General features: G+C 35.1%; 1 pseudogene across 1 annotated transcript; it reads left to right on the plus strand.

The window, feature by feature from the left end:
• The first annotated feature begins 9,758 nt into the window (after positions 1-9,758).
• On the plus strand, positions 9,759-10,770 carry LOC307065053 (ornithine decarboxylase-like; annotated as a pseudogene). The gene has a single exon. The product of its transcript is annotated as an ornithine decarboxylase-like (transcript).
• Positions 10,771-11,404: the final 634 nt, after the last annotated feature.

Genomic DNA, 11,404 nt, shown 5'->3' on the forward strand with positions numbered 1-11,404 from the left:
TTATTCTCAATGGCTGCCCCTGTTACTAAGAGGCTGAGTGTTAGTAGAACAATTTTGTAAACCTCAAAATGTAACTGTGTGTTGGCTGCTCTTTCTTTCACCAAATTACATAAGAGACAGGTTAACTAAGGCTCATTGTAAACAGGAGGCTGTGATGAAGCAGCCTTAAAGGGAGATAAGACTGCAAGAATTTTCTAGCAGTCTCAGTATAAGTCTGCCAGACAATAGGAGGTGGCCCAAAGCCATATATCAAATATTAGATGTCACCATCCCACCAAAGTCTGTAATTTTAGATGTCCTCACATTTGCCAACATTAAGAGAGAGGAAAGGGCTCAGCACAAAGACATTGATACTAGACAAAGCAGGATTCAGTGCTTTGTCTAGACAAGGATTTTCATGTGTTCACTTGCCCTTAGAACTGACTGAATGAAAATAGGTGCAAAGCCAAATATGGACTTACATTGCCAAAGAAACCACAAGTCTGACCTGAGAAGCACAGTGCTGGTTTCATTTCTAAGGCAAACCCTGGGCTCCAAACCTGCACCAGATGGAAGCTGCTGTGAAAGCTGTGAAGTCTTACTTCTTACGTGCCCACACAACAGACTCTGCAAGGAGACTTTTCTCAGTGAGCAGAGCCAGGGTCTATAACACAACACAACATGAGTCAACCCAGAGCACACTGGTTTCTCCATAAGTAACTTGCTCCACTGCCAAGGCAGGCACTTTTCAAAATAATTCCTGCCCAGAAATATTATATGACTCTTATGAACTGGGACTCCTGGAAGGTTTTCATTCTTTTGTCTTCTTTAATGAAAATGTTGCTACCCTATTCATACAGCACTTATTGCATACTGGCTGCAAGATGTTAAGATATTTTTTCATTAGATTATAGGTCACCAGACCACATATACTTATATCCAAACTGATGAAGATGTCTACATAACACATAGAAATCTTAGACCTGGGCATGGATGTGATCATTATCAGATTTGAACTGCTTCATTTTGGCAGGAATTAAATTAGTGTTGTAGATAACAGCTAAAGTATTCACAGATATTTGGTAGCAGAGGCAAGTCTAGTCATTGATATGGCATGTTCAATATCCCTTTTCTATTTAGCAAAAGCACTTCTGAGTTTTAGGTAGACATATAGTGACCAAGCTAGCTGAGACACGCTTTCTCCCATTGAAGCTAGGATGTCGATGTGATAAGGTCTTGACAATAAGGATGTGAACCATGTTTTGATAGTCTTTTAACATTATTGTGAGAATTTAAGTGACAGAGAAAAAATTATACTTTCACTCCTACCCTTCATCAATGCTATATCAATACTTCATTGTAGTTACTCTTAATTCATAACATCCTTAAAGTACTTTGTTAAATGACTTCCCCTTTCTAATTTTGCAGTTATAAAAACTTATGTGAGAGAATAGTGACTGACAGGCAGAAGAAAAGAGTAAAACTTAAGGGAAACCCAATGGATAAGAGAATGTTGGAGAGATTTTATTTTCATTCATCACAGATGGGAGAAATTGGAAGAGGCAAAACTCTTCAGAGAGCATTCTTACAGACTATAAAAGCTGGAGACCTACTCATTAAAATAAAGACCTATATTTTGAAATCAAAATCTGCCTTATATTTATGCTTCATTTGTACAAATATAATCCAGCTAATTAGTTATATCTATCTAGAAAACTCATATATTCCATTCTTTGTTCCTAATAGATGGAAGGGTAGAGGACTTTTTATGACAATATTATTTTGAGGACATAAAGTACACCTTTGAAATTGGACAGTCCCTGAAAAAACAAAGAGTTTCATTCTTTTTAAAAACTTACCTTTGCAAAAATGGGAAAGAAGAAATCATTTTTAATATCATTTTAAAGGTGTTTTGAATTTAGAGTAAGTACAATGAAGTATTGCCACAGCTTTGATGAAGAAAAGGCATGAAATTATAGGCATACTTCTGTCACTTAGCAAATTCCCATAATAGTGTCAAATCTAAATCTTGTGTGAAAGTGACTTGCATTTACGGCAGAAATTCTGCACACCATTAACTGTTTTGTGTATATGTATAAGCTGCTAAAAGTAATTTGTGGCAAAAGCCACAGTGTTAATAAATTTCCATATCTTAAAAAACTTCATGCTGTCAAATTTGTGGAGCCATTTAAAACATTTCAACCTAAAGACAGTTTTATCTCCTCCTTGTTTTCTCTTTTTCTTTCTATTCCCAAGCTTAGAATATTTACGGTTTTGCTTCTTTACAACTCAGCCTCTATTTCTGCAGTCTAATGAATGTATAAGTACCATAATAAGTATGAAAAGTAAAAATGAAGAAGGTACTCTTTCTGAAATCAGGCAAGTGAGCATGGCAATTGTACTAAATCTACATTTTCTGTAATATTTCAGCAACTCAGAAATTTCCTGACTAGAATATTTCTTAGAATATACTCTGATATGCATAGAATAATATACATTCTAGAGGTTATAAAATAACAAGGTTTGTTTGCATGGTAATTAGATGCTCAGTGTATGCACATATTTGTCTATTAAGTATGTGCAAAGAGACCTGTTATTAGAAACAGATTTTCAAGGAAACTTTGCAAATGTTTCTAATGCTTGGGCATAATAAGAATGTATATGCTTTTTCCACATTACCAAAACAATATATACAAATGTAAAAAAAAAACAAAATTGCATAATATCAAAATAAAAAACAAGTTTCTGAAACCATTCCCAAACTCCCAGTGCACTTTCTGAAGGAAAACTCTTTGTAGTATTCACTTCTTTAAGTGATTGTTCTATAAATATGTTGCATGCATTTATATCTGTTTCTTCATATACGTTTTTGATTGTCTTTCTATCTCTAAGAATTAAAGTTTACTTCACTTATGCCTATCTTACTATCACTCACTTTCTATATTCAGCTGATTCAATTGTTAGTTTAAATTAATATGTTTCTAGGTTGCCTGCATTCAAATCCTAAGTGAAATTCTCCCTCAAAATGCATATATACATATTTTAGAAGACGTTTATTTTGAGCAAATTACATAACTTTTCTCTCTCTTGGTTTTCGAATCTGTAATGTCAAGACAACTATCAATGTTGGAGAAGTTATAAGGAATATGTTAGAGAATGGATGTAAATTAATTAGAACAGTTACATTCAAGTATTAAATAACTTCTTTAATTATCAAAGTATAGTAATTTAATATTTCTTTCTATAGGCATAATTAGATTCCCCATGCTTTGCAGACAAATTGACCATCAAAATGGAAAATCTTTGAATATATTATATTTACATTATGGCTATGTTAACATTGTTGAATACATAACTCAGATTGAGGGATAGACTTACATTATCTTTGTCATGGCTACATTACCTTCATTTTTGTATGGTTCAAGGGAAATTATCTAAAATGTTAATTTTAAATAAATTATCCTTTATTTCATCTATTATCAAAATCATATCCCATTTTGTTTCATTAAAATATTCTTTGCTTGATATTATTAATATTCTTTTTTTGTTTTTGCTTATACAATGAACAAATGTCTTTATTTTATCAATATTATCCTTCTAACATACTATATATAATTTCTGGAGGCCTGTACCCTCCTGCTCCACTCTGCTCCAGTTGCTTTCTAGGATTGCATTATAACTAAATCCTGGGAATTTACTTCATTTCACTTAAGTTGTACATGAGTATTTTATTTATATATGTATCATATGTTCTTAATTTCTTGGTTTTCTTCATATTATTTATCTTCACAATTGATTCCTATTTCATTGTTAAATTAAAAGTTCCAAGCATTTTCTGTTAGAATGTTGGGGCTTTTCTATATTTTGTTATAGAAAACTGTAGATAATCTAATGTTCATTTTCAGATTGTTATATACATTATTCCTCAAATCTTTCAAGATTATAATTTTATTCTTATAATTTTGAAATTTCCATGAGAGTATACTTTTCTGCGGGCCTTTTAAATGTAAACAGCTTGACATTCAATAGGTTATTTCTATTTGAACACTTATGCTAAATTGCAAAGCTAGAATGTCATTTGTTTAAAAAAAACATTCTTATTGGAGTATAGTTGATTTACAATGTTGTGTTAGTTTCTCCTGTGCAACAAAGTGAATCACTTATACGTATACATATATCCATTCTTTTCCAGATTCTTTTCCCATATAGGTCATTACAAACTATTGAGTAGAGTTCCCTGTGCTATACATTAGGTTTTTATTAGTTAGCTATTTTAAATATAGTAGTGTGTATATGTCAACAAAAAACTCCCAATGTATCCCTCCCCACCTTTCCTCCCTGGTAACCATAAGATTTTTTTCTACATTTGTGACTCTATTTCTGTTTTGTAAATAAGTTCATTTGTACCATTTTTTTTAGATTCCACATATAAGTAATATCATATAATATTTATCCTTCTCTGTCTGACTTAGGTCACTCAATATGACAATCTCTAGGTCCACCCATGCTGCTGTAAATGGCATTATTTTGTTATCTTTTGTATGGCTGAGTAATATTCCATTGTATATATGTACCACATCTCCTTTATTCATTCTTTTCTTGATGGACATTTAGGTTGCTTCCAGGTACTGGCTATTGTAAATAGTGCTGCAATGAATATTGGGGTGCATTTATCTTTTTGAAGTATAGTTTCTCAGGGAAAATGCCCAGTAGTGGGATTTCTGGATCATATAGTAGTTCTAATTTTAGATTTATGAGGAACCTCCATACCGTTCTCCATAGTGGCTGTATCAATTTACATTCCAACCAACAGTGTAAAAGGGTTCCTTTCTCTCTACATTCTCTCCAGCATTTACTGCTTGTAGATTTTTTTTTTTTTTTTTCGGTATTCAGGCCTCTCACTGTTGTGGCCTCTCCCGTTGTGGAGCACAGGCTCCGGACGCGCAGGCCCAGCAGCCATGGCTCACGGGCCCAGCCGCTCCATGGCATGTGGGATGCTCCTGGACCGGGGCATGAACCTGCGCCCCCTGCATTGGGAGGCAGACTCCCAACCACTGCACCACCAGGGAAGCCCTGCTTGTAGATTTTTTAGTGATGGCCAGTCTTACTGGTCTGAGTTGAAACCTCATTGTAGTTTGATTTACATTTCTCTTATAATTAGTGATGTAAGAGCTTTTCATGTGCTTTTTGGCCATCTGTATGTCTTCTCTGGAGAAATGTCTATTTAGATCTTCCATCCATTTTCTGATTGGGTTTTGTTTTTTTTTGAATTGAGCTGCATGTGTTGTTTGTATATTTTGGAGATGAATCCCTTGTCAATCACTTCATTTGAAAATATTTTCTCCCATTCTGTGGATTGTCTCTTTGTTTTGTTTATGATTTCCTTTACTGTGCAAAAGCTTTTAAGTTTAATTAGGTCCCATTTATTTATTTTTGTTTTTATTTTATTACTCTAGCAGGTGGATCCAAAAAGATCTTCCTCTGATAAATGTCAGAGTGTTCTGCCTATGTTTTCCTCTAAGAGTTTTACAGTATCCAGCCTTACATTTAAGTCTTTAATCCATTTTCAGTTTATTTTTCTGTATGGTGTTAGAGAATGTTCTAATTTCATTCTTTTACATGTAGTTGTCCAGTTTTCCCACCACCACTTATTCAAGAGACTGTCTTTTCTCCATTGTATGTCCTTGCCTCCTTTGTCATAGATTAGTTGACCATAGGTGTGTGGGTTTATCTCTGGACTTTCTGTCCTGTTTCATTGATCTATATTTCTGGTTCGAGCCAGTACAATACTGTTTAGATTACTGTAGCCTTGCAGTATAGTCTGAAGTCAGGGAGTCTGATTCCTCAAGCTCCAGTTTTCTTTCTCAAGATTGCTTTGGCTATTCAGGGTCATTTTATTGTGTCCACACAAATTTTAAGATTTTTTGTTCTAGTTCTGTAAAAAATGCCATTGGTAATTTGATAGGGATTGCATTGAATCTGTAGATTGCTTTGGGTAGTATAGTCATTTTGGTAATATTGATTCTTCCAATTCAATAACATGGCATATCTCTCCATCTGTCTATGTCATCTTTCATTTATTTGACCAGTAACTTATCATTTTCTGAGTACAGGTCTTTTGCCTCCTTAGGTAGGTTTGTTCCTAGGTATTTTATTCCTTTAATGTGATGGTAAATGGGATTGTTCCTTAATTTCTCTTTCTGATTTTTTTTGTTAGTGTATAGGAATGCAAGAGATTTTTGTGTATTGATTTTGTATCCTGCAACTTTACCAAATTCATTCATGAGCACTAGTAGTATTCTGGTAGCGTCTTTAGGATTTTCTAAGAATAGTATCATGTCATATGCAAACAGTGAAAGTGTTACTTTTTCTTTTCCAATTTGGATTTTTTTTTTCTTCTCTGATTGCCATGTCTAAGACTCCCAAAATATGTTGAAAAAATGTGGTGAGAGAGGACTTCCTTGGCTTGTTCCTGATCTTAGGGGGAATGATTTCAGCTTTTCACTGTTGAGAATGATGTTTGCTGTGGGTTTATTGTATATGTCCCTTAATATGTCTAGGTAGGTTCTCTCCATGCCCACTACCTGGAGAGTTTTTAATCATGAATCGGTGTTGAATTTTGTCAAAAGCTTTTTCTGCATTTATTAAGATGATAATATTTTTTTAAAAATTTTATTTTATATTGGAATATAGTCAGATAACAATGTGTTAGTTTCAGATGTACAGCAATGTGATTCAGTTATACATATACATGTATCTATTCTTTTTCAAATTATTTTCCCGTTTAGGTTATTACAAAATATTGAGCAGAGTTCCCTGTGCTACACTGTAGGTCCTTGTTGCTTTTCTATTTTAAATATAGCAGTTGTTGTTGGAAAATATGCTTGATATTGATTTCAATTTTCTTAAATTCACCGAGGCTCACTTTGTGGTCCAACATGTGTACCATATGAAAAGAATGTGTATTCTGCTGCTTTTGGATGGAATGCTCTATAAATATCAGTTAAGTCCCTCTGGTCTAATATGTCATTTCCTATTGATTTTCTGTCTGGATGATCTGTCCATTGGTGAAAGTGGGGTGTTAAAGTCCCCCACTATTATTGTGTTACTGTCAAATTCTCCTTTTATAGCAGTTAGTATTTGCCTTATATATTGAGGTGCTCCTATTTTGGGTGTATAAATATTTACAATTGTTATGTCTTCTTCTTGTATTGATCCCTTGATCATTATGTAGTGTCTTTCTTTGTCTCTTATAACCTTTATTTCAAAGTCTATTTTGTCAGATATGAGTATTGCTACTCCAGCTTTCTTTTGATTTCCATTTGCATGGAATCCTTTTTAGCATACCCTTACTTTCAGTCTGTATGTGTCCCTAAGTCTGAAGACAGCAAATATAGGGGTAGACAGCAAATAAAGAGGTCTTGTTTTTGTATCCATTCATCCAGTCCATGTCTTTTGGTTGGAGTGAGATGATCATATGGTTTTTATTCTTCAGTTTGTTAATGTGTTGTATCACATTGATTAATTTGCATATATTGAAGAATCATTTCATCCCTGTGATAAATCCCACTATGTATGATCCTTTTCATGTGTTGGTGGATTCGGGTTGCTAGTATTTTCTGAGGAATCTTGTGTCTGTGTTCATCAGTTATATCATCCTATAATCTTCTTTTTTTTTATGGTATCTTTGGTTTTGGTATCAGGGTGATGGTGGCCTCATAGAATGAGCTTGGGAGTGTTCCTTCTTCTGCAATGTTTATGGAAGAGTTTCAGAAGGATAGGTGTTAACTCTTCTCTAAATGTTTGATAGAATTCACCTGGAAGTCATCTGGTCCTGGATTTTTCTTTGTTTGAATTTTTTAAATCACACTTTTAATTTCAGTACATTTGATTGGTCTGTTCATATTTTCTATTTCTTACTGGTTCTATCATGGAAGGTTGTACCTTTCTAAGAATTTGTCTGTTTCTTCTAGATTGTCCATTTTATTGGCATATAGTTGTTTTTAGTAGTCTGATTCTTTTTATTTCCATGGTATCCATTGTAACTTCTCCTTCTTCATTTCTAATTTTATTGATTTAAGCCATCTCCTTTTATTTATTTTTTTTGATAAGTTTGGCTAAAAGTCTATCAATTTTGTTTATCTTTTCAAACAACTAGCTTTTACTTTCATTGATCTTTGCTATTGATTTCATCATCTCTATTTCATTTATTTCTGCTCAGATCTTTATGATTTATTTCTTTCTACTAACTTTGGGTTTTGTTTGTTCTTCTTTCTCTAGTTGCTTTAGGTGTAAGGTTAGGTTGTTTATTTGATATTTTTCTTGTTTCCTGAGGTACGTTTGTATTAGTATAAACCTTCTTAGAACTGCTTTTGATGCATTCCATAGGTTTTGATCATCGTGTTTTCATTGTCATTTATTTCTAGGTATTTTTTGATTTCCTTTTTGATTTTTTTCAGTGATCCATTGGTTGTCTAGTTTATTCTCCATGCGTTTATGTTTTTTACAGGTTTGTTTTTCCTGTCAGTTATTTCTAATCTCCTTATGTTGTGGTCAGAAAAGATGTTTGATATGATTTTAATTTTCTTAAATTTATTGAGGCTTGATTTGTGGCCCAAGACATGATCGATCCTGGAAAATGTTCCATGTACACTTAAGAAGAAAGTGAATTCTAGTGCTTTCAGATGGAATGTTGTATAAATATTGGTTAAGTCCATCTTGTCTAATGTGTTATTTAAAGCCTATGTTTCCTTATTGATTTTCTGTTTGGATGATCTGTCCATTGGTGTATGTGGGGTGTTAAAGTCCCCCATTATTATTGTATTACTGTTTATTTCTCCTTTTATGGATGTTCACATTTGGCTTATATATTGGGTGCTCCTATGTTGAGTGCATATATATTTATAATTTTTATATCTTCTTGGATTGATCCTTTGATCATTGTGTAGTGTCCTTCCTTATCTCTTGTAACAGTCTTTATTTTAAAGTCTATTTTTGGTCAGTTCCCTCCGCCTCCACTGTTGCTGGCCATCTGCCAGCATTCGGTGCCACCTCGGGCTGGTTGTCCTCTGCTGGAGGGAGCCAGGTGGTGGGCGGCTGGGAGGGTGGTTGACAGGGGTGGTAGGGACAGTGGTGGGGTGGCCAGTGGCCCTGAGTGCTCGGTGATGGTGACATCTTGCCTCTATGGGGCCTACCCATGGTGCCCATGTGCTCTAAGGTGGACAGCAGATTGTGCATTTATCAGAACATTTTCAGTGTTGCACCAAGGGCACACCCATCTTCAGTGGGACTTGGAATTCCTGGAGAATTGCCTTTGTGAAAAGCTGGCATAATTTCTTTAAATTCCATCTCTTAGTTTCCCATTTTGTTGTTTCAAAAAGATAACAAGAAACCACAAATAACTTTAGTAATGAAGTTTGACTGCCATTTCTTCGATGAAGCTTTTACTCCCAAGGACTTTCTGGACCAAAATATTAATGAAGTTCCTTCTTCTGATGATAAGGATGCCTTCTATATTGTGGACCTGGGAAACATTGTAAAAAAAAAATCTGATATGGTTTAAATCTCTTATTTGAGTCACCCCCTTTTATGCAGTCAAATGCAATGATAGCAGAACCATAGTGAAGAACATACCTGCCATTGGGAAAGGATTTGACTGTACCAGCAAGACTGAAATCCAGTTGGTGCAGAGTCTCAGGGTGCCTCCAGAGAGGATTATCTATGCAAATCCTTGTAAACAAGTGTCTCAGATTAAATATGCTGCCAATAATGGAGTCCAGATGATGACTTTTAATAATGAAGTCGAGTTGGTGAAAGTTGCCAGGGCACATCCAAAGGCCAAGTTGGTTTTTCAGATTGCCACTGATGATTCCAAAGCAGTCTGTCACCTCAGTGTCAAATTTGGTACCACACTCAAAAACAGCAGGCTTCTTTTGGAATGGGCAAAAGAGCTAGATATTGAGGTCATTGGTGTCAGCTACCATGTGGGACATTGTTGTACTGATCCAGAGACCTTCGTGCAGACCATCTCTGATGCCCACTCTGTCTTTGACATGGGAGCTGAGGTTGGTTTCAACATGTTTCTGCTTGATATTGGTGGTGGCTTTCCTGGATCTGAGGATGTAAATCTTAAATTTGAAGAGATCACCAGTGTAATCAACCTGGTGTTGTGCAAGTATTTTCCATCAGATTCTGGAGTGAGAATCATGGCTGAGCCAGGAAGATACTGTGTTGCCTCAGTTTTCACTCTAGCAGTTAATATCATTGCCAAAAACTCATCTTAAAGGAATAGATAGGCTCTGATGATGAAGATGAGTTGAGTGAACAGACTTTTATATATTATGTGAATGATGGAGCATATGGATCATTCAACTGCATCCTCTACGATCATGAACATGTGAAGCCTCTTCTGCAAAAGAGACCCAAACCAGATGAGAAGTATTATTCATTCAGCATCTGGGGACCGACATGTGATGGCCTGGATCGCATTGTTGAGCACTGTAACTTACTTGAGATGCATGTGGGCGATTGGATGCTGTTTGAAAACATGGGTGTTTACACTCTGCTTTGTCACTGCTGTCACTGCTGCTTCTACTTTCAATGGATTCTAGAGACCGACCATCTACTATGTGATGTCAGGGCCAACATGGCAACTGATGCAGAAAATCCAGAACCATGACTTCCCACCCGGAGTAGAGGAGCCGGATGCTTGCATTCTGCCTGTGTCTTGTGTTCGAGAGTGGAATGAAATGGCACCCAGCAGCCTATGCTTCAGCTTTTATTAATGTGTAGATACCATTCTTGTAGCTGTTAACTGTGAGTTTAGCTTGATTTAAGGGTTTGGGAGGGACCATTTAACTTAACTACTGCTAGTTTTGAGATGTGTATGTGAATAGTGTTGGCACACATGCAACAATGTGGAAGACTTGATGATGGAGTCACACTTAACTGTGTTCCTATGGAAACTATTTTAATATTTGTTTTATATAGATTGTTATTCACTTTTCAAACATGCTACTAAAGCATGCCCTTCAACTGCTGAGCAAGCACTTGTATCTTGTGCATTAGCAGAATGGGCCAGAAATTTAGTGTTGTGACCTGTTTTAAAATAAATAAATAAGTAATCTTGAAATAATTTTAAAAAAGGTCTATTTTGTTTGATATGAGTATCACTACTCCAGCTTTCCTTTGGTTTGCATTTACATGGAACACCTTTTTTCATCCTCTCACTTTCGGTCTGTATGTGTCCCTAGATCTGAAGTAAGTCTCTCGTAGACAACATTTATATGAGTTTTTTTTTTTTGTATCCATTCATCTAGTCTATGTGTTTTGGTTAAGGCATTTAATCCATTTACATTTAAGGTAATTATTAATATGTATGTTTCTACTGACAGTTTCTTAATTGTCTTGGATTTGTTTTTGCAGG

This window comes from Hyperoodon ampullatus (assembly GCF_949752795.1).
Source record: "Hyperoodon ampullatus genome assembly, chromosome: 16".
Taxonomy (NCBI): Eukaryota; Metazoa; Chordata; class Mammalia; order Artiodactyla; family Ziphiidae; genus Hyperoodon; species Hyperoodon ampullatus.